This window comes from Sylvia atricapilla, chromosome 2 (genome assembly GCF_009819655.1).
Source record: "Sylvia atricapilla isolate bSylAtr1 chromosome 2, bSylAtr1.pri, whole genome shotgun sequence".
In the NCBI taxonomy this organism is placed as follows: Eukaryota; Metazoa; Chordata; class Aves; order Passeriformes; family Sylviidae; genus Sylvia; species Sylvia atricapilla.
The window spans coordinates 7672002-7697806 of NC_089141.1; positions in this window are offsets into that span (position 1 = coordinate 7672002).

The following is a 25805-nucleotide window of genomic DNA, read 5'->3' on the forward strand; positions in this document are numbered from 1 at the left end:
GCCAGGTTAGATTACTCAAATCACTGTTCCCTATCTAAAAACAGCAGAGCCAGGCCTTCTAGAAGAAACTTGTCATTAATATCCATTAATGAATCTGTGGTACTTGAGTTTGTCCAAACTCCTTTTGAACCCTCTGTCAGAGCCCAATTTAGCAACCTGACAGAACAAAGCCCCAGAAATTCAAGGCCTGCTTTGTAATACTTCTTAAATCTGATATTAAATACCCATTACTTCCAGTCTTGCAGAACTTGGTTGTAACAATTTTGCATTTGCATTGTACAGCATCTTTATGATTTTGAGAAATTATCATATCCCCTTCAGCTTTGTGGTCTTTGAAATGAAGGACTCCAGACCTTTCTAGCTTTTTCTTCATGAGGCAGCTGCTCAAGCTGCATTTTGACATGGATATCAGAACTGCCTGCAATATGGCTTTCTGTGGTTTTGTTTTCCCTGTATCCTTTCTAGTGACGTCCAAAGGGTTGTTGGCTTTTTTTCCTGCCACTGTACCCTGACCAAAAGATTCCAGGGTGCTGCTGGTGGTGACTGCAGGATCCAAAGCTGTCTGCAAGTTCAGAGCTCAGCTTGCTTCCTATTATTTTTGCCTTTTGTTTACAAACTTGCACCTGTTTACCCTGAAGCTCCTCTGCCATCTGATGCTCACACTCTCAGCTTAGTGAGATACTCACCACTGTTGTGGCATCTGTCCACTGGAAAAGCTTTGTACTGTCAGCAGACTTGGAGATCTGACAGTGCACTTCCTTTTCTGTCATGAAAGGTAAATAAAATAAGTCAATCACAGCACTGATGCCTGGAGGGTCCCAGGACTTGTTCTTCTTTGTCATGAAAAGGGAGCATCAAGCTCTTCCTCTTCTTTTTCTCTGCCTTAATTAGCTTTTTATTTATTGAAAACTTTCCCAGTCATAAGGTAGTTCAGTTTCTGTAGCAATTTGTGTTGAGAAACCTTGTTAAAAGTGTCTTGAAAATTCAAATAAGTTATGTCTGCTGGATGCAGTTATTGACCACCTTAAAAAACTCTGGCAAGCTGCTGGGCCAGGATTTTTCTTCACAGAAAGCCACATGGTCCCTTTCCAAACAGGCTGTTTATGTTGAGGCTCAGTGACTGTATGTTTTCCTGTGGACTCTCCATCTCAATATCCATCTTGAGATGGAAATCAGACTCATCAGCCAGTAGTTCCTGGAATCCCCTGAAAATCTCTTTTGGTAGACACGGGTTACCCTGGCAAGCCTGGTAGTCTCCTGGCACAGCAACAGCTTACACACCTTAGTCCATGTTCTTTTAACTGCCTCATGAGTTCCTTCAGAGTTCATGTGTGAGTGCTGTTATTCCATATCTATTTTATTCATTTGACTTAATAATTTATTTTCCTTATGAAAAGACTGGAAACTGATCTGGTTCCTCTGCTCTGTCTTCCTCAATGAATGTTTTGGGAATCTTGAACTGGAGAGCAAAGCACAACTTCTCTTCTTATGTCCCAAACATTACTGAGTGTGTCTTCTATGTTTTTGTCATGTGTAGTCCTGACAGATTCTATCTCTCTGATTTTGAAGTATTTAAAACATATTAACATCTCCTTTTAACTTTTGTGTTGTCATTACAAATTGGTCTACCAATAGATTAAGTTAATGTTGTTCCGTACCAAAATTTTGGGGGGAAATATTAATCTCAATACAGTGACAGGACCTGAAGCAGTGTCAGGGGAGGTTTAGGTTGTGTATCAGGAAAAGGTTGTTCTCTCAGAGGGTGGTTGGGCACTGGAGAATGCTCCCCAGGGCAGTGGTCACAGCACCAAGGCTGACAGAGCTCAATAAGCACTTGGACAATGTCCTCAGGCACAGGGTGTGACTCTTGGGAAGGACCAGGAGGGTGACTTTGGTGATCCATATGGGTCCATTCCAACTCAAGGTATTTTATGAGCTTCTGAGTAAGGCCCAGAGAGAAATGTACAGCTTTAAGTATTGAACCTCTGGAAGCTGCTAGATCACACCACACTCTGGATCACTGCTGTTTGCCAAGAGCAATATAAACATGCCTGGTGACTTTGAAGTACCACGGATTCAAGTCTAGAGAAGAACCAGAAAGCGTGTAGCATTTTTCTGGCATTTTTCTTCCTTAAGGCAGAAGCTCTGGAGGAACTTAATGAGCGCTATAAGGACCATTATATAAAACAACCCCTAAGGAAATCTAGGAGAGTCAGAAAAGGCAATTTCAGCCTCAGGGATGAAAAGAAGATAAGTCATTAAAACCAGTTGGAATAAAATCTTTGTCATATTTTGACTGATTTTCATGGACAGCTTTTAACATACTTTATTTTTGGAAGCAATTTGGGTTTCATTTTAAAAAGCTTAAGCTACATTTTCTGCAGTTAGATTCTAGCTTTCTTTTCCCTGTTTTTCCCCACCTTTTCATAAAAGTTTTGATTAACTGCCATCTAAGGGTAACTTCTGGAAATTCATATCAGTAATCCTGTGAACAAACATTTGTCCTGAGCATTATTTAGGATGCTTTATCTTCAGGGGCCTCCATACAGCTTTGTGAGACAGATGTCAATTTTTATATCTTTAACAAGTTGATTCTACGCCTGAAGGAATTTAGACACGGACCAAATGTTTTTTGGGAAATTTATGTTTCTGTTACTGCTCCTAAATGTTACAAATAGACATTCTACATAGAATGTATGTAAAATTACATATGAGTTATGAGTTCATATGAAATTCTACAAAAATATAAATCCAATGGATGAATATCAATTTCCCCTTATACAAGTTTTTTTTCATCACTTTCTCATCTCAGCAATGAGTAGAAAAATCCAGAAAATTTTTCTAAAGAACAGCTGTTTAACTACAGTAAGAGTCAAGGCCGTGGAGTCTGAGAAACCTCCAATGTGCAGGAGTAGAATTGTACAGCATCACTGTGGCTCTGTGGAAGTCCTGTGAATACTTGGGGAAATACATTTATCTGGGGTTTTTTTGGTATAGTCAGGATTTCTGACTTACACTAACTGATCTGTGATACCTTTCACCTGATAATCAGAATATAGCAGGTCTATATATTCAGAATATAGAGCACAGATACTTATCTGTGTTTCACCTTGTTGGAAAATTCAAGTAACTTATAATTTGGGTAACTGTTTTGGAGCAGTTGCAAAAAAGGTTTATTTAACCTTATTTTGTCTAAAATTATCCTGTACAGTGTTGTATTTCATTCTTTTTATATTTAAGAACCAGAAAGGAAAGCTTTTTTCCCTGTAGATATTCTGTACAGCCAGAAAAAGGCCAGCCACACTAAATTAAGTAGTGGGTCTCCTGTGGCAGCTGCACACTCAAGCTACGGCTGCATACAAATGAACACAAGGAGAAAATTAAATTTACTGGCATAAATTCTGATTTCTAGGAATTGCTTCTATAGTTGCTGAGCTGGCACCTGTCATGGGCTAATATAGCTTAACCAAATCAGGATCAAAGGAGTTTAATTAATTTAGTGATTTATTAATGATACATAATTAGCCAGCAATCAGTGAAATACACATTTGGGATCAATATGACTAATGCTACTGATGAAACAGAATACTAAAGACCTCTAAAGCATGAATAATTTTTGTGTATTCAAAATATTTTTTTTTTGCGATGAATCCTTGCATTTCCCGGCACCCCCTTTTCCCAAGTGCTGTGGGTTCCAAACATGCATCTTTTCTGGGAGTGTGAGAACACACAGCTGAAGGACATGGGGGTGGTTCAACTTACTGTGTGTTTGTGCTGCTTCTTACCACCAGCATCAAAAGAGAAAAGAAAAAGGACAAAAAAAAATAAAAAATAGGTGGCGTATGATGTTGACACTGTTAAAAGGCTGGATTGGAGACACACCAGAGCATGATTCCCAGTTCTGCTCAGGATTTGGAGGGATGGCTTGACAGTGATTGTAAGGCCTCTCCTAGAATAGTAAAGGCTCCAAGCTAAGCTCAGTCCTGCAACCTGAAAGAGTTATACGGGAAAACATCACCTGTGATGCTGAGACTTCTGTTTTTAAAATGCTCATTTCACAGTCTTGCTTAAACAAATAGCAGAGTAACTTTCCTGAAGGCTCTGGCCTGCAGGATCTCAGGATTCTGGTATGGCTGTTGCTATGGTTTACCCACCTGGTTTTTGGCAATTCTTCATCCCCAATGGAGTTTTGTGACCTTATTAAGAACAAAAACATCTGTAAGTAGTATCTGTAACTTAAATATTGCCCAACTGAATAGATAAACTGTAGACAATAAAAGTGATTTTTATCAGTAAAAAAAAAAAAATTTTTAAGTTAATTTAGGTTGCATTAAGTGCAAGTCATCTATTAATTAATCATTGTAAGAAGACATAATACCTTTATAGACATTGTGAGTTAAGACAGAATTGCTTCATTTTTTTGGTACCTAAAATCTCAAGAAACACATGAGATTATTTAAAGTACAGCTAGCAGTTCTGCACCTATAAAAAGTATATTGCTTTTCTGTGCTGTGCTTGGTTATAACTAGCAGAGATAGTTTAAATTTATTTCTACCCTTTCATCTGTGGTCTCCTGTTGTTATTATAATAGCGTATTAACACACATTTTCCTGAAATTACTACATTTAATTTTAAATATGCCTTCTGACATTTTCTGCCTTCAGTACAAAATAAGCTCGCTTCATCTATTTGATTTGCTGACATGGAGTACACAAAATATATTGGATTTTCTTATCTGAACTTTTTAGTTTATTTGCACATCAAAGAAAACACCTTAAAATGTGACTAGAATAACCCTGTTTGCTGAAGTAGGCAACAAAAGCTTGAAAACATTTGATGGGAAGTGAAGAATTGCATATCAAATGTGTAATTTGAATATTTCTAATGCTGGTATTTCTGATATCCTGCTGCTTCAAAGTTATTAAATGTGCTATCCTTCAAGGCCAAGATAACAAGAGACAAAATATGAAGCAAAATAGAGTTTTCAATATGCAGGAGCATAGTTTTTGATACATTTAAACAAAATAGAACTGAAAAGTTTCTTTGGGCCCCTCAGGTAAAAATTGTATGAATCTTAATGGGTTTAGGCAGGAGGATGAAGCTTTGGCCATCCAAAAAAGGTGAAACAAAAGCCTACATTATGGATTCAGATAATGACTCAAAAGAGTGGCAATCATGATGGTGACTTGATGACTAGAGATACATAATTTGGCAGCACCAAGAGCTTGTAACAATGGATAATCCCAGTAGTGACCCTTGAGGAACAACGTTCATGTGGCTTCCACTTGGACATCAAGCCATTGATTGCAACTCTGCACTTGCTCATCCTGCCAATTCCTTACCCATGCATCAGTCCACTCATCAGACCCCTATTTCTCAAATTTAGAGGTCAGAATTTTGAGGGGAGCTACCATTGTTACAGAGCTCCAGAGAGATGCCCTCTGTACCTCTTCTGTTACTGGTGTAGTCACTCCAACACAGAAAGTCACTTGGTCAGGGAAATAGTTCACTTCTGTATTTATATTTTTGACAGCATCTTGTCAGCTGTCAAGAATCGCTGTGTAATCTGGGGCTATTATCATGAAGCATAGTTCAGTCTGTAAGTTTCTTGGCTGAATCATATTCATATATTAATTGGAAATTTAGAAATGTATGAATGAATAATATTTTATTGAAATAAACAAACAAACAAAAAACCATCAAACTGTTATAAGAGAGAATTAAAGCCATACTCTCACTTCTCTTTTGGGTTTCTTCTTTGAGCCTGGAATCAAAGTGATAAATCTACTCTGTGTGGAATATAGATGATTTATGATTATGGGCTTTCAGGACTTTTCTTTACATTAAAAAAAAATTTAAAAAAAAAAAAAAAGGAGAAGGTACTGAATATATACCCTGAAAAACATTGCTAATATAAAATGTTCTTTTTATTGCAAATGTTTCATGTTTCAATATGTTAAAAAGAAAAAGAAGAAAGAAAATTTACTGTTCTTTAATCTTCTGAGACAGATTTTTATGTTGAGGAATAAAGGATATTAAAATATATTCAAAAATGAGAAGGATTAAATGCAGCATCTTGAGTGTTACTAAGTAAATTAGAAGATAAAAATTAACCCTTTTAAAGAAATTATGGTAAAGTATGAATAAAATAAAATAAAATAAAAGGTGTCTTCCAAATTAAGTTTGATTAAACAAACCCACTTTAAGAAGTAGCCCGGTGATAAGCTTATCTTTCTGAACTCCTAAAATATTTGGTATCCTAAAAAGAGAGAGCAATGAACTCCTTAGAAAGAAAAGATTTTTTTTGTTGATGTTATGACTTTGTGAGGATTGGTAGCTAGATTTTACAAGTCTAAGCTAGATTTTACAATTTTAAGATTTATAAATATATATAATAAAACCAACAACCTTTCAAAAATAATTTGTTCACTGTCCTGCATTGAAGACAAGAATTACATGTCTAGATCCAAATACTCTTTACTGACCTATGTCCAGATACAAGTAAGAAAATAATGTACCCCCAGTCGCTTCCAGCAGAACCATCTGTCCATGAATAGCTGGAAAATAGTCTGCTTATCTTTCTGTTTCTTCAGCCATCAGCCTTTCTTCAGCATCTTCATTTCCATCCTCGTGTGTACACAAAAGCACCAGTGCTTGGGTAAAATATGCTGCTTTATTTAAAATGTGCATAATCAAGTTTTCTACAACCATGTATTCCAAAAGATTGATTTTGGCAGCTGTTTGGTTAGGCTAGAACTCAAAAAAAAGAAAAAAACCTATGGATTCATTTCTTCTTTTTTTACAGCTGCAGGGTTGGTTTGTTTTGGTTTTTTTCCTTCTTCTATTTTATGGAAAACTAGCCTTCATAACAGGTGTAAGTCTGGTGGGTTAGCCCCTAATTATTGTCTTGACATAGAAAATGGGTGTGTTCAGTGTTCTGCTTTTGCTTATGAACTATCTGAAAATGTTTTTCTTCAAGTTTGCTAATATGTGTTTATATGAACTCTACCAGACTCAGACAGAACCAGAATTAATTTCCTTTAATATTTTTTTTCAGAAGTCCAGCATAAATGTAAGAATGTATACAAATTGAACAAATTTTATTCAAGCAGTATTGTTGTAAGGAGATGGAATGAATGGGCTTTAAGGCTAGCTAGTCCAAGTACAAACTGAATATTTGAAATTTGAAAGTCTGAGGATCATTGAAAAAAGTCCTTTAATTATATATCATTTTTGCAGTACATCTGTATCCCAGTGTACTCCTTCTTTAGCATTTGGGGTTATATAGGCAAACAGTGACCTCAAACCTTTGCAAACAGCACATTTATTCCTGACTCATATATATGGCTGCAATGCACTAATTTACTTTCATTGACATTACTGTCACATTGCAGTACTTTTCCTTTTTTTTTAAAGTTACCTAGAAACAAGGCTGAAGAGCCTGGAGGGCTCTTAACTGAACCTACTGTTTGGTTATGAAATGTGTGAAAGTAGAAATGTATTAATACATTTGGGAGACAGAGCAGATACTCCTAAATCGGTGCCAGTGCATGTGGGAGTTGGACTGGCAGGGACTGACAGTGAGTTGGCTCTGATCAACACTGAAATCAGCATCAATCTGAGGCCATGGGAAATGCGCTGCTAGGAAGGGAAATATCTTGTTAGGTCATGGCAAGAAGAATGGGAATTATGGGTATAGTTATGCTAATGAAGTTTCACCATATAAAGTTATGTTCTGTTGCATATGAATAGTTAACAACGTTTTATATATAAGGTAATGTAATTGTTCATCGGGTCGCTATCTGGGATAGAATCTATAAATTGTTGTTTGCCTCATTGTTGGGTATTTTGAGGTTGCTCTATACTGTGTTTGGCTTCTTTTGTTGGCTCAGGGTATTATTAAACTTATTTTCCAGGCTTACTCCATTGTTCCCACCCCTATTTCAGTTGCCACCCTGGCAGGTCTGGTTTGTGTCGCCTCACTGGTGGCAAGTGCTGGTCTTCCATCTTACCCAACTCCTCTCTGAGGATGAAGATAGACACCAATATTAATTGCTTTCACATTAGGGATAATAGCAGCATTAAGAACATGACAGATTTTTTTTCCTGAGTATCCAGAAAGGTATGATGATGAACAGTTTTAGTTTATCAGCTGAGCATTTTTAATGATCATCTGTGTTCTAAACAGTTTTAGATTTGTGACCCCAAAATGCTCAGTGTCTAATGTTGGTTTCACTTAGCAAGAATTTCAAAAACATTAGTTTTAGTTATTCCAATATTTTAGTAGAAAGTTCTCAAGAAGCGGAGATCTGGTGATTCATGACAGTATTCATCAGTGAGCATGTAAAAAACCCTCTGCAATTTGAAGCTTAAACAGATACCATAGCTGTGATATAGGGAACATGCAGTTTGGAAAGCAGGAAAACAACAGAAGGGCTATAAACATAACTTTCTTATCAGCCAGAATTAGGAAAGGGTTGCAAAAACTCATGCAAATATTTATGCAGAAGTAGTACAATTTCTGTGTGGTACCTACATAATGAGGTCAGGAGTCAAGCTGTCCAAATAATAATTTATGTACTCTTATCATCATTGATTAATTGGGATCATTTCTGCTTTCCTAAAAATGACATTATGTCTTAGCATAGTGTTAGAGTAAAAAATCTGTTTTCAGAAGCATAAAATATTATCCTGAGTATTTTCCACCCATCAATCAAAGACAAGGTCATATTGGAACACTTGTTTCCCTAGGCTGCAAATTTTATTTGGTTATCCAAATGGCAGAAAGTTAAGTGGATATCTATTTTTAATAACAGGGCTATGGGTAGCTATTTACTATAGAGGCTCAGATTAGATGTCAGGAATGTCAGCACTTGGCTGTCCAAGGTGCAGATGGTGATGGGCAGTTCACTGCACAGACAGCAAGGTCTGTGAGGTGCCAGTTTCCTCCTAACAGAGGAAGACTCACAAAGGATAAGTTGCACGTGTAGTGAGGTTGGCTCCTTTATAGTCCAAAACTCAGTGAAAGACCCAAACAATGCTCAAAGTACCAGCATTGTAAAAAGGATATTTCAGTGCTATTACCTTGGCTTCTTCCAATCTCTCTCAGAATACTGGGACTGGGGCTGTGCATAGTTGCAAGCAGTTTTGATGACTGTATTGTCCTTGAGTAGAGTTTTCCAAGGGAAAATTACTGGTCTACAGCTACTTGAGGGGGATTTATCAATCTCATTTACACAAAGTTATGCACTTTGTACAATGTTTTTATCTCTAAAGTCACACAAGCTTGTTCTAACTAGCTTTAACTACTTCTTAAGCAGTCTCTGACAGTCCCCCTCACCTGCCTTGGTTAGCCTAAATGAATCCATTTAAGTTTAAACATTTTACTTCAAAATAATTCAGATGTAATTAAATTAAATGTCTTTTAGTTATTTGTTGGACTGTTTTCAAGGAAACATATGAATATGAAATATGTACATTTTAGTGAAACGTGACTGTCTATTCTGATTTTGTATTTTGATTTTAATGCAGTGCTAAATAAAATCAGGTGATTAAAAAAAATGGTCCACATTTATCCCAGCTTCTAAAAATACTGGCATTTAGAGTTTTTTTTTAAAGGTGTTGTGTGAGTAAAGACCGTATAATCCAGCATAGCAACATTTATTTTAATTCCCTTTTCAAATTTCTACTCTGTATGTAGTGGCCTTTCTCTTGAGGTTTTCATGTTCCCAGGAGGATAGTCTGTCACCTGGCTCTGAAGCTGGATTCTGTGAGAACAAGGGCATTGTAAAGGTCACATTTTTCTCATACCTAACTACAAAATGTCCTACTTTGGTTGTTCAGAAGCGCTGTAGGAAAGGGTTAAAACATAGTTATGAAGTAGGAGTATTTCTGGGCTACTTAAATTTCTGCAAATAGCAAGAGTCTTACAAAAATGGTGTTAGTGTATAGAGAATTTGAGGAAAAAGGAATCAAATAAGGGGAATTTTAAATGAGAAATTTTTGCAAATTCTAATCTAATTGACTTTCTGGTTTTAGTAATGGACAAATTAGAGAGGAGTTTCAATTTCTCTGTCAAGGTATGTGATCTCTGAGACAGGAATGCATAGATTTTACAGATTATTTTTTGTGTGACTTTGAGGTTCCTCGGCTGAGTTGAGCAACAGCTGTAAAAATGTTGGAATGGGAATTGTGTAAGCAAGTCGTATAGATATTAATGAGTCTGTTTATTATAATATAACTTCTTAAAGCATAGCTAGTAATTTAAGGAATTGCCAGTATTTCCTTCTGTGAGTTATTACTGACAAGTGGAATTATGATTTTTTGCTGAGAATGGTATCACTGCCTGTGTGTGTAAGTGCTCCCTTAGGCCCAGTCACAAATCCTGTTTCCTGTTAGGGAATGAACTTACAAATGAATAAAACTTGGGGCAGCAATCCAAGTTCTACTGCATTTAGTAGGAGAGGGGCTGTTGTGCTTCTGTGTTCTTCTGTAAGCCTTTTATCTGTTGTTACATAAATGTGTTTTATATCTGCATTTTCTTCTCCTGGTGAGGTTTAGGTTGGATACAAGGAAGAACTCCTTCACTGAAACAGTGGTTAAGCATTGGAACAGGCTGGCCAGGGAAGTATCAGATCCCTGGAGAGATCAAGAAGTGACTTTATATGGTCCTTAGTGCCATGGTTTAATTGACACAATAGTGTTGTTCAAAGTTTGGACTCATCTGACCTTGCAGGTATTTTCCAACCTTTATGAATCTATAATTGAAGCAAAAGTGAAAATTTACCTCTCTGACTACAATTGCTGTAGTCAGAGAAGTACAGTTGCAGTATATATTTCTGTGTCTCTTAAGTGCAACATCCTTTTTTTCCCTACAGAGTCAGAGGACCATTTGATAACTTGCTTTCAGGGATTCATCATGATTAGAATTATTCAAACTGGCTAATTAAAATTTTAATAACAGAAAAAAAAAAAAAAAAAAAACAAGGATTCAGAGAAAGATAAGTTTAGATTTTACATGTGATCTCTTAGAAAGGTTGGGGAGAAAACATGCAAACGCTCATCTCTGGACAGATTATTAGAGGCTGGCTTAGAATTTTTACTTTGTTGTTATATCAGCATTCTATGGTCATGCAATATTATCAAGATCATTTAATCACAAAGAATAAGCAGAACTACTCCTGTACTCTGAAATAATACAGGAAAGCAGAATTAAAAGCAACAAACTTTTACGTCTTGTATTTATATATAGAATTTCTCAGTGTCAGCTATGAGCATTTTTTACATATCAGCAATGAGTTTCTGCTCTAATTTGTAGTCAATTTTTATCAGTGGATAAAAAAGAAACTTCTTCCTCGTGGATATTTTTTCCGCCTTCTTTTCAGCACCCTCCAAATCCTACAAGTAATATACTACCTGAAGCCAGAAAAAGATCTCCTTTACAGTAATATGGTATCATGAGTTACTGTAATTGTGGTTTAGAAACATCACAACAGTAAAATCCTTTACAAATGCCATACACATATATAGCCATAACACTAATATTTAGACTACCCTTGCTGTTTTCTGGCAACTATGTTATCGATGGGTAACAGAAGTCAGATATAAATAGCACTTAGCCCTTTAAGTTGCTGTTGCTAATGGACTTTGCTGTTCCATGAAGTATGTGGTAGCACTTTTATGGAGGCTTAAAATCAGATCTGGCATAAAAGAGCAAGTGCATCATGCACTCAAAAGTTCAGATTTGGTGCACAGGCTTCATGGAAATGTTCAGACATAAAAAAAATGTGTCCAGCTATGAAAATGGTTACTTCCTGGCATCTGAAGCCATGCAGATTTTACTTTCATGAGTGATATACACACAAAAAATGCAAGGCTTGTAGACTTATTAGCCAAGCTCTAATTCCATCACTGTTTTTTATCATTGGGGAAAACAAGTGTATAATTCTTCACACTTACTCCAGCAGGAGTTCTGTTTCTGCTGATAAGACACAGTAAACTCATTCTTGTTTAGGCACCTTCATGAAACTCTAACTTCCTCTGTAACTAGCACCACGAGTGAAAAAATTTGTGGATTGTTTTGGATTTATGGATTTGGGTTTGGTTTTTATGGTCCTGATGAAACCCCTAAATCTCTCTGAAATTTACCAAACAGAAAAAACATTATCTCCTGCGGCTGTATTCAAAATTGTCAAGTCAGCCTTAATCATGACTAATCAGTGAAATCCTTGGAGGTCAGACACCATATCCAACTGGACTTGGAAGACTCCTTCACTGCTTAACTGACACTGATTAAATTTACATTGTCAGCCATTTAATTATTTTCCAATATTCCAATTCTGTGCAAATTGGTATTGAATGATTTAGTTTTTGCAGTGAATTTAAGACTATTTTCTTCTATTTTCTTATGCAAAGAAATTTGACATCTCAACTCTGACATTAGCATGCAAAATTCTTGAAAGGTCATTTTAGTAAAATAGATACACCCGTGGTTATATGTTTTTTTTTAATTTTTAACTTAGTGTTAATAGAAATATTTAATCACAGTAGCCTGGTGGTTTTTTGGTTTTGTTTGTTTGGTTTTTTTTTTTTTTGTTTTTTTTTTTTTTGTTATCTCTTTTTTCCCCTTAATTAATACTTCAGAAATCTTTAAAGAAAACTTTAAACCATGAAGGGGTTTGGATTTTTTTTTTGTTCATGAATATAGTGGCAGAATCAACTGTATTCTCAGCCTGCTTACTTCAGATTCAATTGTCAAAGTCTCAGATTTGGCCTTTAAATTTAAGGGTTACAATGATTTCAAAATGAAAAATAATGTCTTTTGATGGATGATGGAGATTTAGTCCAAGTCTGCTTTTACTTTGGAAACTTATGGGACTTCAGTGGCAGATTGCATTACTGGCAAGGATCCAGTTCTCTTGAATGAACTTGATAGGATTTAATGGAATTAATAATTAGGACATCTGACCCTGCCTCTTGGAGTGCTGCAAGGGGAATCTTGGGGCCAGCTCAAAATGTGAAGACAAGCCTTGTACAAGCAGGGGAGTTGTCATAGCACTAAGCTCATCTACATAACTTTGAGGAGAAAAGAGAACATCTTTATGTCCTTATATTGCGACTTCACTGGTGATTAGTAACTATTTATTTTTATATATAAGGATTATTCCACATCCACAAATCTTCTGAACTTCTTCCAAACAAGCTTTTTAATCATATGCAATAGATATTCATTTCATTATTTGCTTTGAGGCACTTAGCCATCTCACATTAATAAACAGAAGAGATCTTTATAGAACTAGACAGAGGAAAATGTATAAAAATTAAGAAATAAACAGTGAAGAGCAAAACTACTGATGCTGTGCAAGAAGATGCAAAGGCAGTAACACATTGAACATTCATGGTCTAATGTATTCCATATTAAAAGGTATGTACTTGGGGAATTTACCTCAAAGAAAAGGTGCTGCCTTTGTGATCTGCCTGTAGCAGTCTGCCTCCCTGGTTCCATAAGAAGACTCCATCTGTCTCACTGTTAGTGCCAGCCAATGTTTTAGTGTACATATGAGGTATTAATCACTGGATTTAGAACATACATGGATTTCGTCATGAACTCTCTTTATCTCTTGATTGCTGGAGCCTTTTCCCTTTTCTAGTCCTTGTTAATCAGAGTTACAGGTTTCTCTTCAGTCTATCCACAGCGAGGCTGTGGATAATAAATCTTCTCCATCACACTACTCCATTTTAGAGAATTAACTCATTGTCTGTAGTTTATACAGGACATCAACGAGACTCGGGAAAAGGCAAACATAACTGCATTCACCTCATAATAAGTAAATATATGATTGTATTTAAAACAGGTTAAGGGAAATGCAGTTTGGTTTAACTGAAGGGAAGATACAGCATTCATATCACATCAAATTCACTGGAAAATGGAAATTGCTTTACTATTTAAATAAATGGTGGAAGTTCATTAATGCTCCATTTTCAGTTTGTCATCAGTTAAAGACAGCTCAATCTATTTATCACTGCATGAATTCATTCTGATGAGGTTAACATAATGAGTAACCCAGCATTTCATTATATTCCATTTATTTGAATGCCCACTTGGGTACACCATATTTAATTGAAGCAGCAACTGGGAAAATGTAGGTTAGAAATGAGACTGGAAATGGAGTGTCCCCTGAATTACATGTGCAGTTCCTACTTTTGCTCATAGAACAAAAATTAAAAGATAAATTATTCAGATTAAATATATTTTATTCTATTCTTAAATACAGTCAAAATGAACAAACACACAAACCTCCAAGCCCACCAGGTAATGGTGCACCTCTACTGAAGCAGAAAATTAAATGATATGGCTGCTTTGAAAAGGAGTTGTTTTCAATATTTTCAGGGAAAAAAAGGGGTTTATAGTTCTGCAGTGGGGAGAACTGATATTTGGGAATTGCTGGAGCAGCTCAGACCTCAAGATCCTACCCACAAATTTCCTTTCTTAAGACCTTGTCTCTCTCAGCTGAAAAACAAAGATACACGATATACTGTGAGAAATGTAAGCATTTCTTGCATGTAGTTTGAGATGAGGAATTTGTGTACTGAAGGATGCTTGCCTCCATCACTATCTTCCAGAAAATTCTACACAACCACAAGGGCATCTCTGCATAAAAATTATTGAGAAATCGAGATTTTACTGATCAAATTTGTTTGATAAGTGCATAATAATTCAGAGTAATTCTGTGTCATTTAATGAATTGATAGGAAGATATTTTGTGTCCTATGACAGCTGTAATCACTGCCACTAAATTTTTCGTATCACCTGTGCCTCATAGTGACATCTGTGCTTGCCAATAATATATTTTCCCTATGGTAAATCGCAGTAGTGAGCAAAAACATATTCCCGATAGGTTCTTGTGTGCAGTAGGCAAAAAAGGAGCACAACAAAAAGAAATAACAATAGCTTGTCAAACTAATTAATTTTCACACCACCATATGAAGAAACTAAATACTACAAGACTAATTTTTGCAAATTAGAAAGTGAAGAAACAAGACTTTAAAAATTGTGTTAGAATTTGTCAGAACACATTGATAGCAGAGCCAGCAATAATGGCGATGGTCTACCTTTTCAGAAATAAATAAGTTCTGCTTTTTAAAATGTGTCTGCTCAACACTCTCTGGAAATAATGAAGTATAAGGTCATATAAGAAATTGGAACCTGAAATCATATCACATTAAGAAAAAAAAATACATCCACTCCAAGAACACAGATTTTATAATTGGTTACTATGTACTATAAATAGAAGATTTCTTTTTCTTTTCAAAGTATTTATCAAGATGCTACAGTCATTTAAGACTGTGGTGAAGTAGTTCTTTAATCACAAAACTTAAAAATGGAATGTAATCAGAGACATTTTATTATTAATTTTAATTTCATAGAAATAGTTAATCTTTTATTTGTTTACCAGAGCTCCTGATTTCTCCAGTACTGAGAATAGTGATAGAGGGACAGTTTTCCAAAGAAAGGAAAGGGTGCACATCAGGAAGTGGTAGCAGCGAATGTGCACACAAAAAGAATTATGACACCAAATTAGACAGATACAGACATAAGCCTTCCAGTTTTCATTTTATTCCAGTTTATCTTTATATAGAGAACATGGGTGAGAGCTGCTCTCACTTGGTAGTTGTGCTCCAGATTTTTGGAAGGGAAATTTCTCAAGCAGGAGAGCTAAAGCCCATAAGATCTTCTGTTTAGTGAGTAGATGAGATCTGAAATTGAGACACTCTGAGATCCTGTTCCCCATTTTAAAGGACATAATAATGTAAAGTTAGGGCACTTTGAGTTAGCCTGTGGTCTTGCATGTATCACCAGTAGAGGAGCACAAATAAACCAAATAAATTCAGAGCTTGTTTTTATTACAATTTTTTTAGTATACCTCCTTTTCCTTTGATAAGGTGAGGCCAAGTTAAATGCCTCCAAGTTGGAAGAAGTTAAGAAGGATTAATTTGCTATCTTTTCCTTGTGGGTGCAGTGTGTTGCCATCGTTTGCTATAAATTCTTTTTTAAAAACCTGTCACCAGTGTGAGGTCCAGGCATGTCCAGTCTCCAACCTGGTAATCGGTTCAAAGACATTGTCATCCCCCTGTTTTCTGAGATATGTGGTGCATGCCCTGTTGATGATATGTACATGCTGGGTCATTTTCAAATGCTGGGTCAGGACCATCCTCACTTTAGAGCAGCTTTTTGACTAAATCTAGAATCCAGGCCATTTTTAGGAGGAAAGAAACCCATCCTGTTGTAGGAGTAATTATTGCTGCTTGTATTACAGTTGCTGTTTATGTATAACAGATATAAGCTGGAGGTGTTTTGACTTGCCACACTTGAGCATAACTTGAGTATAAAAATATTATGTGGAAACTGTTTAGCAAATAATTCATCTAATGATTTTTTTTTTATTTTTGCTGTCATTTAGCCTGTTTTACATTCTAAGACTGATTAAAGCACAGTGTATGAATAAAGTGCTAAGTTCTGGACTATTTGGTTACCACAGTTTGTCTCCACTCCCTTGTTTAGCAGAGTAGAAGACTAAATGAGAAGCATGAAGTTAAAAGAAAACTTGGTGAAACCTCTGATGCCTTTTATGGTGTTATATACTGTGGAAATTCTGTGGGCTGTGATTTGTGATAAAATGTGATGCTTTAATATGAAATCCATAAAAGCTCATTTTCCTAAAGGTTTCAGAAGGGATATAGAAGGATGTCAGCTAGTGGAAGATAATTCTTGAGAGAACAACATGAACTTAAGAGACATATATCTTGAGATATATATAAGTATCTTGAGACCTTTAAGGTTATTAGTGCAGGAAAGTACCAGCTCCATCACCTCAAAAACCTACTGTTATCAAATGAGACTAATCTGTCAGCAGCTTCTCTTAGCACTTTGCCAGGGATTCTAGCACACATTGGCACATGTGCACCTTGTCAGTTTTCTCTTGAGACAGATCTAAAAGCAGATCTGATCCCAGTGATGGGAGACTCGTGAAGGGTTGATGTCCTTAAAGGATGGCTGCTGATGTTTGTGCTTTCCATCACAATTGGTCATCCTCATGTTTTATATATAGGGATAAAGGCATGCCATTGGGTGTTATTAACCTTTCTAAAAGTCAGCCTTCAACATTTAGCTCTGGGAAACAGAGAAACTTTCTTGCTTGAAGTGTTTAAATACCCTACAGTGAGATGTTTTACAGTCAACTTCTGCCTCTGCAGTTCCATAAAATTTACCTTAAACCTTCCATTTGCAAGGCAGCACCAAAAGTATTTCCATCAATAATTTTCCTTTAAAGCTGTATTTATTAGTTCATGCTTTGAAATGTGAATACTGTAACCTTAAATGTGCACTTACATCTAAGATTAGTGTCTTATTATAAATATTAACATTTCATTTATGGAAACCACATTGGATTCTTCATCTGTGAACCTGGTAATATATGGTCTGCAGAAGACACTGGATTAATTTGTCTATATTGTTTTAGGCTGGTACATTCCATTAATAGCAGTTTGTCACTTTCATTTTCATTGCATTATTGATACACAAACTGCTTATATTTAAATTGAAATTGAAAGTTAATAGTGAATTAGATGTGGAAGACTAGTTCACAACTAAGAGCTTTTGCTACAAATTGTAAAAAAAATCATTAAATGCCTTAGGAGTTTTAAAACACTGTATTAGCATTTTTTTATTATTATTATTATCCTGATTTTCTCAGTTATCACTATGGTAAACAGGAGATATAATTCCTACAGTAATGGTTATTTCACTGGTTTTGTCAGTCTTAATGTGTTCTTGTGTTCCAACACCTCTAAAAGGCCAGACTTCCTTAGCTGATTATGGAGACTTGGCCTCACTGCACCAAATATAATAGTTTGGAAGCTGAATTGCTTTTATCACTATCACTTGGCTTTATATCACTGGATCAGGATTTTCCCTAATCTCCACAATCTTTGAAAGAGTTACCTTATGAGGACAGTGATGATCTCTAACAAGCTTGAACATGGCTCATCTGAATCCATGGGATGCTATAGGGCAAATTTTCTCAAATGATCCCTGAGTCAATTCCCATCCAATCCTGATACTTTCCTTCCCTGAACTTTCCCTAAACACAAAGGCCTATGAGACATTATTTTTGAGGACTGAGCCAAAGAAAACATGAAGTCCCTATTCCTAATCTGCCTCCTACTAAATAATTTTCCCCACATGGCAAAGGGCCCACAATTTGCTTTCTCAGACTTATAATACTTCTGAAGCAGTCGATGCACTTCTTGTGGCCCTTTAAATGCACTGAGAGTCAGTCTCAGCTACAGAAGAGCTTTAATTTTGCTAACAGAGTCACTAAATATCTGGGTCCCTTTCCTGAATTCCATCCATATAATAGCATTTTTAATGCCACATGTCTATAATAAATTTCCCACTTAAGCCGTATTGATCTCCTAAATTGTCTCCTTGTTTTTTCCAGCATGACTATGAATTGTTCCTTGTGCTTGGAGGTCTTCAAAGATTAGACAGCTTTCTTAAGTTCTTTTGATCTTTGAAGCTGCACACAGATCCCCCTTTCCCCACTCTTCAGTAAAGTGGTACCTGCTCTCTTAAAATCAAGATTTTGTGCTCTGCCTTCAGCCATGGATTGCTAAGGTGCTACCAAGATTACCACAGATTGCCACATCCCCTGCTAGTTTCTTTCTTGTTAAGTGAGTAGCAGATCCATGTTTGTATATCATCTTTGGCTTTTTCATCCAGCCTCTGTATCCCTGGGATGTGACAGTTATCCCCTGACATCCTTTGTGATTTCTAGTGTCCTGTCATGTTGCATTCCCAGCAAATATCAGGGAGGTCAAAGCCTCTTGTGTGAACAAGGGTCTGTGACACAGAGATTTCAAGTTCTTTGCAGGTTTTACCTGCTACCTCACCTTGATCAGGGAGTCTGTGACAGACCTTCCCCAGGACGTCACCCTTTATAGCCTCTTACCTGATCCTAACCCATGAGCTCTCAATGAGATTGTCTCCCATCCTAGTGAAAAGCTCCCTGAACCTGTACGGCTCCTGTGCAGAGGGCAACTCCCTTCCCATGTCTCCCTAGCCTTTTTCTCCTGCAGGGCTGAGGTGTGTCCATCACAGCTTTCTAGTCATGCAAACACTCCCAACACATCTCCGTTGGAGATTTGAAAACAGAACAGTTGCTTTGATTTACTGAAAATGTATATTACATATACATATAGTGGTCTTTCGTGATGTGTAGATTTTATTATTTCTGCCATAAAGCCCATAAAAAAAATAGTAAGAGGCTGAATATCAGCCAGGAATGTACTCTGGGAGCCCAGACACCCCGTGTGCTGGGCTGCATCCAGAGCCCCGTGGGCAGCAGGGCAGGGAGGGGATTCTGCCCCTCTGCCCCCTCTGCTGAGACCCCACCTGCAGGGCTGCACCCAGCTCTGGGCTCCCAGCACAGCAAGGACAGGGACCTGCTGGAGCCAGGCCACAGCAGGCACCAAGGGGATCAGAGGGATGGAGCAGCTCTGCTCAGAGGAAAGGCTGAGAGAACTGGGATGGTTCAGCCTGGAACAGAGAAGGCTCTGGGGTGACCGAATTGTGACCTTACAGTGCCTGAAGGGAGCCCACAGGAAAGAGACAGATTATTTACAAGGGTCTGGAGTGACAGCATATGGGGGAAAGACATCAAAATGACAGAAAGAAAACTTAGATTAGGTATTAGGATGAAGTTCTTTCTTGTAAGAATAGTGAGGTGCTGGCACAGGTTGCCCAGAGAAGCTGTGACTGCCTCATCCCTGGAAATGTTCAAGTCCAGGTTGGAGGGTGCTCTGAGTAACCTGATCCAGCGGAAGGCATCCCTGCCCATGGCAGGGGAGTTGGAACTAGTTAATCCTTAAAGTCCGTTCAAACCCACACCTTGATTCTGCAGCTAGTAGAACATAATTGAATGGTTATTCACATTACATGGAGAATATATTGCCTTAATTGAGAGTATTTTTAATGACTAATTATATTTGCACTTCTCTCAAGAACCTTTAGAGCCTGCAGTTGTCCCTTGCTGTTTTTTCCTTGCTTCACCTATTGCTATGATCATGACACTTGATTGGTGGCAGCTGCAGTAGGACTATTGTTGAGATGCCACTGGCTCCAGGCAGTGTAATTCCAGGTTCTTAGGAGATCTATGACTCCTCTGTGCAGAAGAGCAAAGTTACTGTGTAGGAGCACTCTGAAGAGGTGCACTTATTTTCAGAATAGTATCTGTTTAGTCTTTCTCCACAGTGGCTCAAATGTATTCAGCTGATAGGCTTGCAGCTGCTTTTTGTTGTGCAACAGCATTTGAGGTCCAACTAAACTGATTGAGGAGGGTAATTCTTCTAAAACGTTTCCACAGGTGGAAAGGTCTAGGCTTTTAACAAACCATGCCCTGTTCTTCTCTGTGCTGGAGAGAGAGGAAGAAGTATGTGCAGTTGCTCAGGTGCCCTGATTGGTGTTTGGTAGGAAAACCAATCCCTGGGGAAGAAAGCACTCAAGTGCTTTTGAACGATAAAATAAAAACAGAACTCATGTAAAAAAGAAGTCAAAACACAGTAAAAACAAACAAACATAAACCCCCCACTACCTCAAACCAAAAATAGAGAACTGAATTTTAACAGAGTCCTGGTTTAGTTATTTCTACAACTAAACATATAACTACATATGCAGGTCTGATTTAAGTATGCAAGTAGGTTTTTTCCTTATGCTGCAATTACTTGGATTGAAGTCGAACATATGTTAATATAACTGTTAGTAGAAGAGCTATTTCTTCAAAAGAGATCTTGCCCCAGGAATCTTTGGCTTAATGATCTGTTTTTTCTTGGTTATAGCAAATAAATTGAATGTTACTGTACATAGATAGATCTCTGTTAAGTAAAACAAGGTAATTTAAGAGTGAATTATTTGACTGAAATTTTCTGTGCTTCATACTGTGTTTTTTCTAAAAAAGACATCAGTTGAAAACAGATGTGATTTTTATAACCGAGGAGGGTTGATCAAGGCTGTGGTAAGAATTTGAAATTCTGAGAAGCAATGTTGAATTACCTTCCTTTAATATTTTCTGATCATTTGGCAAAATAAACATAAAATAGAGAATATGAGGTCACTGTATTGTGTACAGACCTTCCTGATTAATCTTTGTTACATAACTAGAGACTATGGAATATAAATCATAGGTATTACTGAATATGTTCTTAAAGTTTACAGTAAGACTTGAGGATATTTATTTGTTCAAGACTTTGTATGTTTTTCCTGTTTGTTCAATATCAGAAACCAAACATTTGTAGTTTGAGATAATATTTAGGATATTTAGTATCTCCATTATTACTCTGCCTTGTTTACTCTGAGAACTGCCTCAGTTGAAGTCTCATTGACCTGGAATCATCTGGGAGGATTTTCCACACTTTACTTACAGTTGTAGCTGCCATGCCATGGAGCCTCTTTCACTGACCCATGAAGCTCCAAATCCTGCACTGAAAAGAAAATATGCAGTTCTCTTTGCTTTGTCTTCCTAGTGTTTTGATATGTCTTTTCTTAAGGGTTATGTTCTTCTCAGGAGTGAAAATTCTAAAAATTGCTGGAAGATCCTTCTTTGAGACAGAATTATGTAAATATAGATAACACCAGGCTGTGCTGAAAGAATCTCAGAAAAGACCTCCAAGATCATTGAGTACAACCTGTGACTGATCCCCACCTTGTCTCTCAGATTAGAGCACTGAGTGGTGTGTCAAGTCATTTCTTGAACATCTCCAGGGATGGGGCCTCCACTGGCTTCCCTGGACACCTTGTTCCAATGCTTGACAACCAGGGAGTCCCTCTTCCTGATGTCCAAACTGAACGTCCCCTGGTGCAGCCTGAGGACCTCTGGTCCTGTTTCTGGTTGCCTGAGAGAAGAGGCCAACCATCACCTGGCTACAACCTCCCTTCAGGCTGTTGTAGAGAGTGATAAGGTCCCCCTGAGTCTCCTTTTCTCCAGATGTACTACTGAGTGAGCACATAAGGCTTCTCAGGCCTATACCTCATAGTTCTGGCCTAAAATAATCATACATGTTTCTCATACATGTGCTCATTTCTCCATATATTTCTGTCAGTGCCCTTGTGACACTTCATTTTTCATTAGTATTGGAATAGGGTATCAGTGTGCTATGAAAAACTAGCAGATTAAGTGTATAGGACATTTCCATGGGATACCATGATGGTGTTATTCCTATTTGACCTAGGCTCTTTTAGGCTTCCCTTGGCATCAGTTTGTTGTGGTCTTTTGAATTTCATGTGTTACACTTTTTACATTACCTGATTCTTCTTTTAAAATCCCATTGGAAAAATCTTACTACATGTGGACACACAACTGCTGCTGCATCTCCAGGATAATGGTTTAGTCAGCCTTAATTTGGTGGCAGTTTGGTCAGTATGTGTCTGTGCTCTATTCGAGTCAGAACCAATTACACAGTAAAAGTAGGTAGATCTCCTGAAAGAATAAGGTACAAACCACTTGAAGGAAAGAGAATTATTTATAGGTAACCACACAAATTTTCTCTCAGTCCCTTTCTCCCAGTAAGCTTGGAGAGGTGCTGGCAGATCCAGTAGCCCTTCCAACGCTTGGGGTCCAGCCAATGCTAACTATCCTCAAAACCAGGGGAGGTTTCATCCTTGCAGAAAATGGTTTCAAGAGACAGGGCAAAAGCTTTGAGGGAAGAGAAAAAAATCTTCTCCATCAGGGAAAAATGGTTTTTGTTCTGAGAAAAAGCAGAAGAACCTCCAAATATTTACTGTCTCATGGCAATTTTCCCCTTTGAAATTTACAGTCTTCTAACAAGCTGTATTATCACAGGAATATGTACTTACTGAAAACCAAAACTTTTAAATATCAATTTAGCCAAACAAAAGTTGTTGAGGGAGGTTCAGCTATGAAGGTGTAAATATGGTGCCTTCAGAGTCCTTAATTTGGACCCCCAAGCTAATGGGGACTCCAAACATTTCCTTTCATAAAAAAAAGAAAAATAAAATAATCCCAAATGTTTTTTTCTTTCATAAGGAGAAAAATAAATACTTGCTTTAACAAGAAGAAAACGTGTTCTCTGATTTATGCTGAGTGACAGCAGCCCTCAAGGAAAGAGATGATTAATTAGGGGGCTGCTGATGCAGGCTTACAGGAACAGCTATTATAACTTCAGTCAAGTTTTGAAGTTAGGGCATGTTTTCAGGCAAACGGCTCATTTCTTTGAGGCGTACATTCAGCATAGAACTAATTTGGAAGAGACAGAAGGGGGTAGAAAAGATGAGAAAGAGAGAAGGATAGATGTGTCCAAGAAACCACCAGTGGGAGGCAAAATGAAATAAAGACTATTTAGATATTTATTTGCTCCCTGGTAATCTTACAATTGCTTAAAGGGTGGATGTTTTATTAGAAACAGATGTTTACAAAGGAATTTTAGATTAAATTAGTTTTCAGTGATATTGGTAACATACAGATTTTTGTATCTGACTGCTTTTTTTTCTCATGTGTTAAATTCAGGAAGGAATATGTGAGCTATAATAATCAAAACTTGTTTGATTATCTGAAAATTATATGTGGATGTAAATATATATGAGACTTAAAGACAAATTAGTGATAAAGAGTAAATGCACAAAATAACAGCTATTTAAATACATACCATTTTCCCTTTGGCCAAAATCATGATTTTCATTCAAAGAAAAATTATTCCAGCATCTTGTGTCCATTTAAATTCGAATGAAGACAGGAATCTGTCTAGGGAAAAAACAAAACAAAACCGAAAAAAAAAACCCACCAAAAAGTAAACAAATTACTACTGAGGGTTGAACAATGCAGCAACTAAGCAGTCTCTTGTTCATTCTGCCACTGTCCAAAAACAGGATGGGGAAGAAAGAAATCTGCTACTTGGGGTCTGTCTGCAGTGGGGTACTTATTTATGGCCCTTGTTTCCTCTCAGGGTCACTTCACCTGCTGGGACCCCTTGTCACTCCAGAAATTCAGGTGAGCTTCTCCATGGACCGTGGTGGCATTAAGTTGCACTGTGCACCAGTGTCCACCAAAGCATTATTCTCCCTAGGGTCTGATGTGCCAGGAAATCTGTTCCATACCATCCAGTAAGACCAGCTGTCCCTTTTCTCTGCCTGGCTGGAGACAGAGCCCCTCTGTTGCTGATCAGGGCATTCATCACCTGATTTCTGTAACTGCAAACTTCTTATTCCTTCATTAGGGTCAGAAGTGGAAATGTTCTCAGAGATTCTGCTGCATCTGGAGGAGTAACCTTCCTGAATGTATGTTTTTTGGACACTGCTATTCCTCCCAATTCATTACCTCCAACCTTGAAGCCCATGCAGGTGCAAAACCCCTCTTCCTTATGCCCACCCTGTGGTCATGCAGACAGAACCCCACGATGGCACATGGTACCCACATGTCCTTTTCCTTTGCTCTGACTCCATTTCTGATAGCTCAGACACCAGACTGTAGAGGAGAGAAGGTGACCTGTTCATTTGGAGTGGCTGGACCTGCCAGGACATTTCTCCATGATCAAGGTGCAATCTCCTAAGATTAGAGAGGAAGAGGGGTTCTCTAATTTATGGCCAGAATATGCACAGCTGTTGCCTCAGTGTCTGCCCAGTCTGTTCAGGGTGCTGGTACTGTCAGCAGTTCTACTGAGAATACCAGAGCTGCTGCCACTGTGAAAAGTTTGAGTCTGCATTAGCCAGTAGTATAGTGCAACAAGAGAGAACTTATAACAAACAACTTTGTGGTTAAAGACCCCAAATTTGCATATTTATGTATTTATGCATGTTTCAAGGGATTTAGCTCAGCCTGGCTCTGCCCCGGTCCTGTCAACAACAGCATAAGATTTAGGTCGTTCTGAAGTACAATGTCAGTTTACCTTAATTCAAAAGGGATGCAATTTTGTCCTCTGAGACTATTCTGCAATGCAAACCAAGGTCATGGGAGGGGTGATAAGAGATGTTTGGTTCAAAAGTGTGTTCCCAATCTAACCCAAAATGTTAATGCACTTAGTTAAGCATGCAAACTTACTCTACTGTAACTTGCAAGAGCTCTGCTGAAAATGAGCTGAACTGAATGGCATCATGCATAACTTGCTATTTTCCATTTATTCCAACAGTAAGTGCTTCTAATTCTGAGCACACTGTGTTCCTATAACTCCTGCCTGGTATAATTGTTGTAAGCAGGTGTAATCCAGCTTCACAAGATGCTTTGTTAAGCAAATCACAGGCTGCCTTTATGCACATGAGACTAAAATGAGATAAAATAATAGAAAATTATATTCTTTTAAAATTGGAAATGTTTTGGGAAGGTTTTTTCTTTTTCTTCCAAAGCTCTTTCATCTCGTTTTTAAATACATAAACTTTAAAACAGTTTCAAGAAGAAAAGTTTAGAATAAACAAACTGATGGTGAAAGTGTAGCAAACAAAATAACCTGTAAAAAGAAAGCAATGTCAGAGGTATGTGTGAACCAATGCAAGGCTTATAAGGAATAATTCTATGTTAGAACAACACAAATACTTTCCTTCTCATAAGAGACTAGAGTGCTCCCTGGATTAAATTTAATATTTTTTAGCCTTTGACTTTGTGAGTCTATGTGAGAAATTCAGAATTCCTCTTCAGATGGGAATTCTGAGTCAAAGCTGATGAGATAAAACTGCTGTTCCAACAGCTTGTTAAGCAGTCTGACTGTTTTGTTGAGCATTGCTGCTGTTGAACTTTGAATTTCTT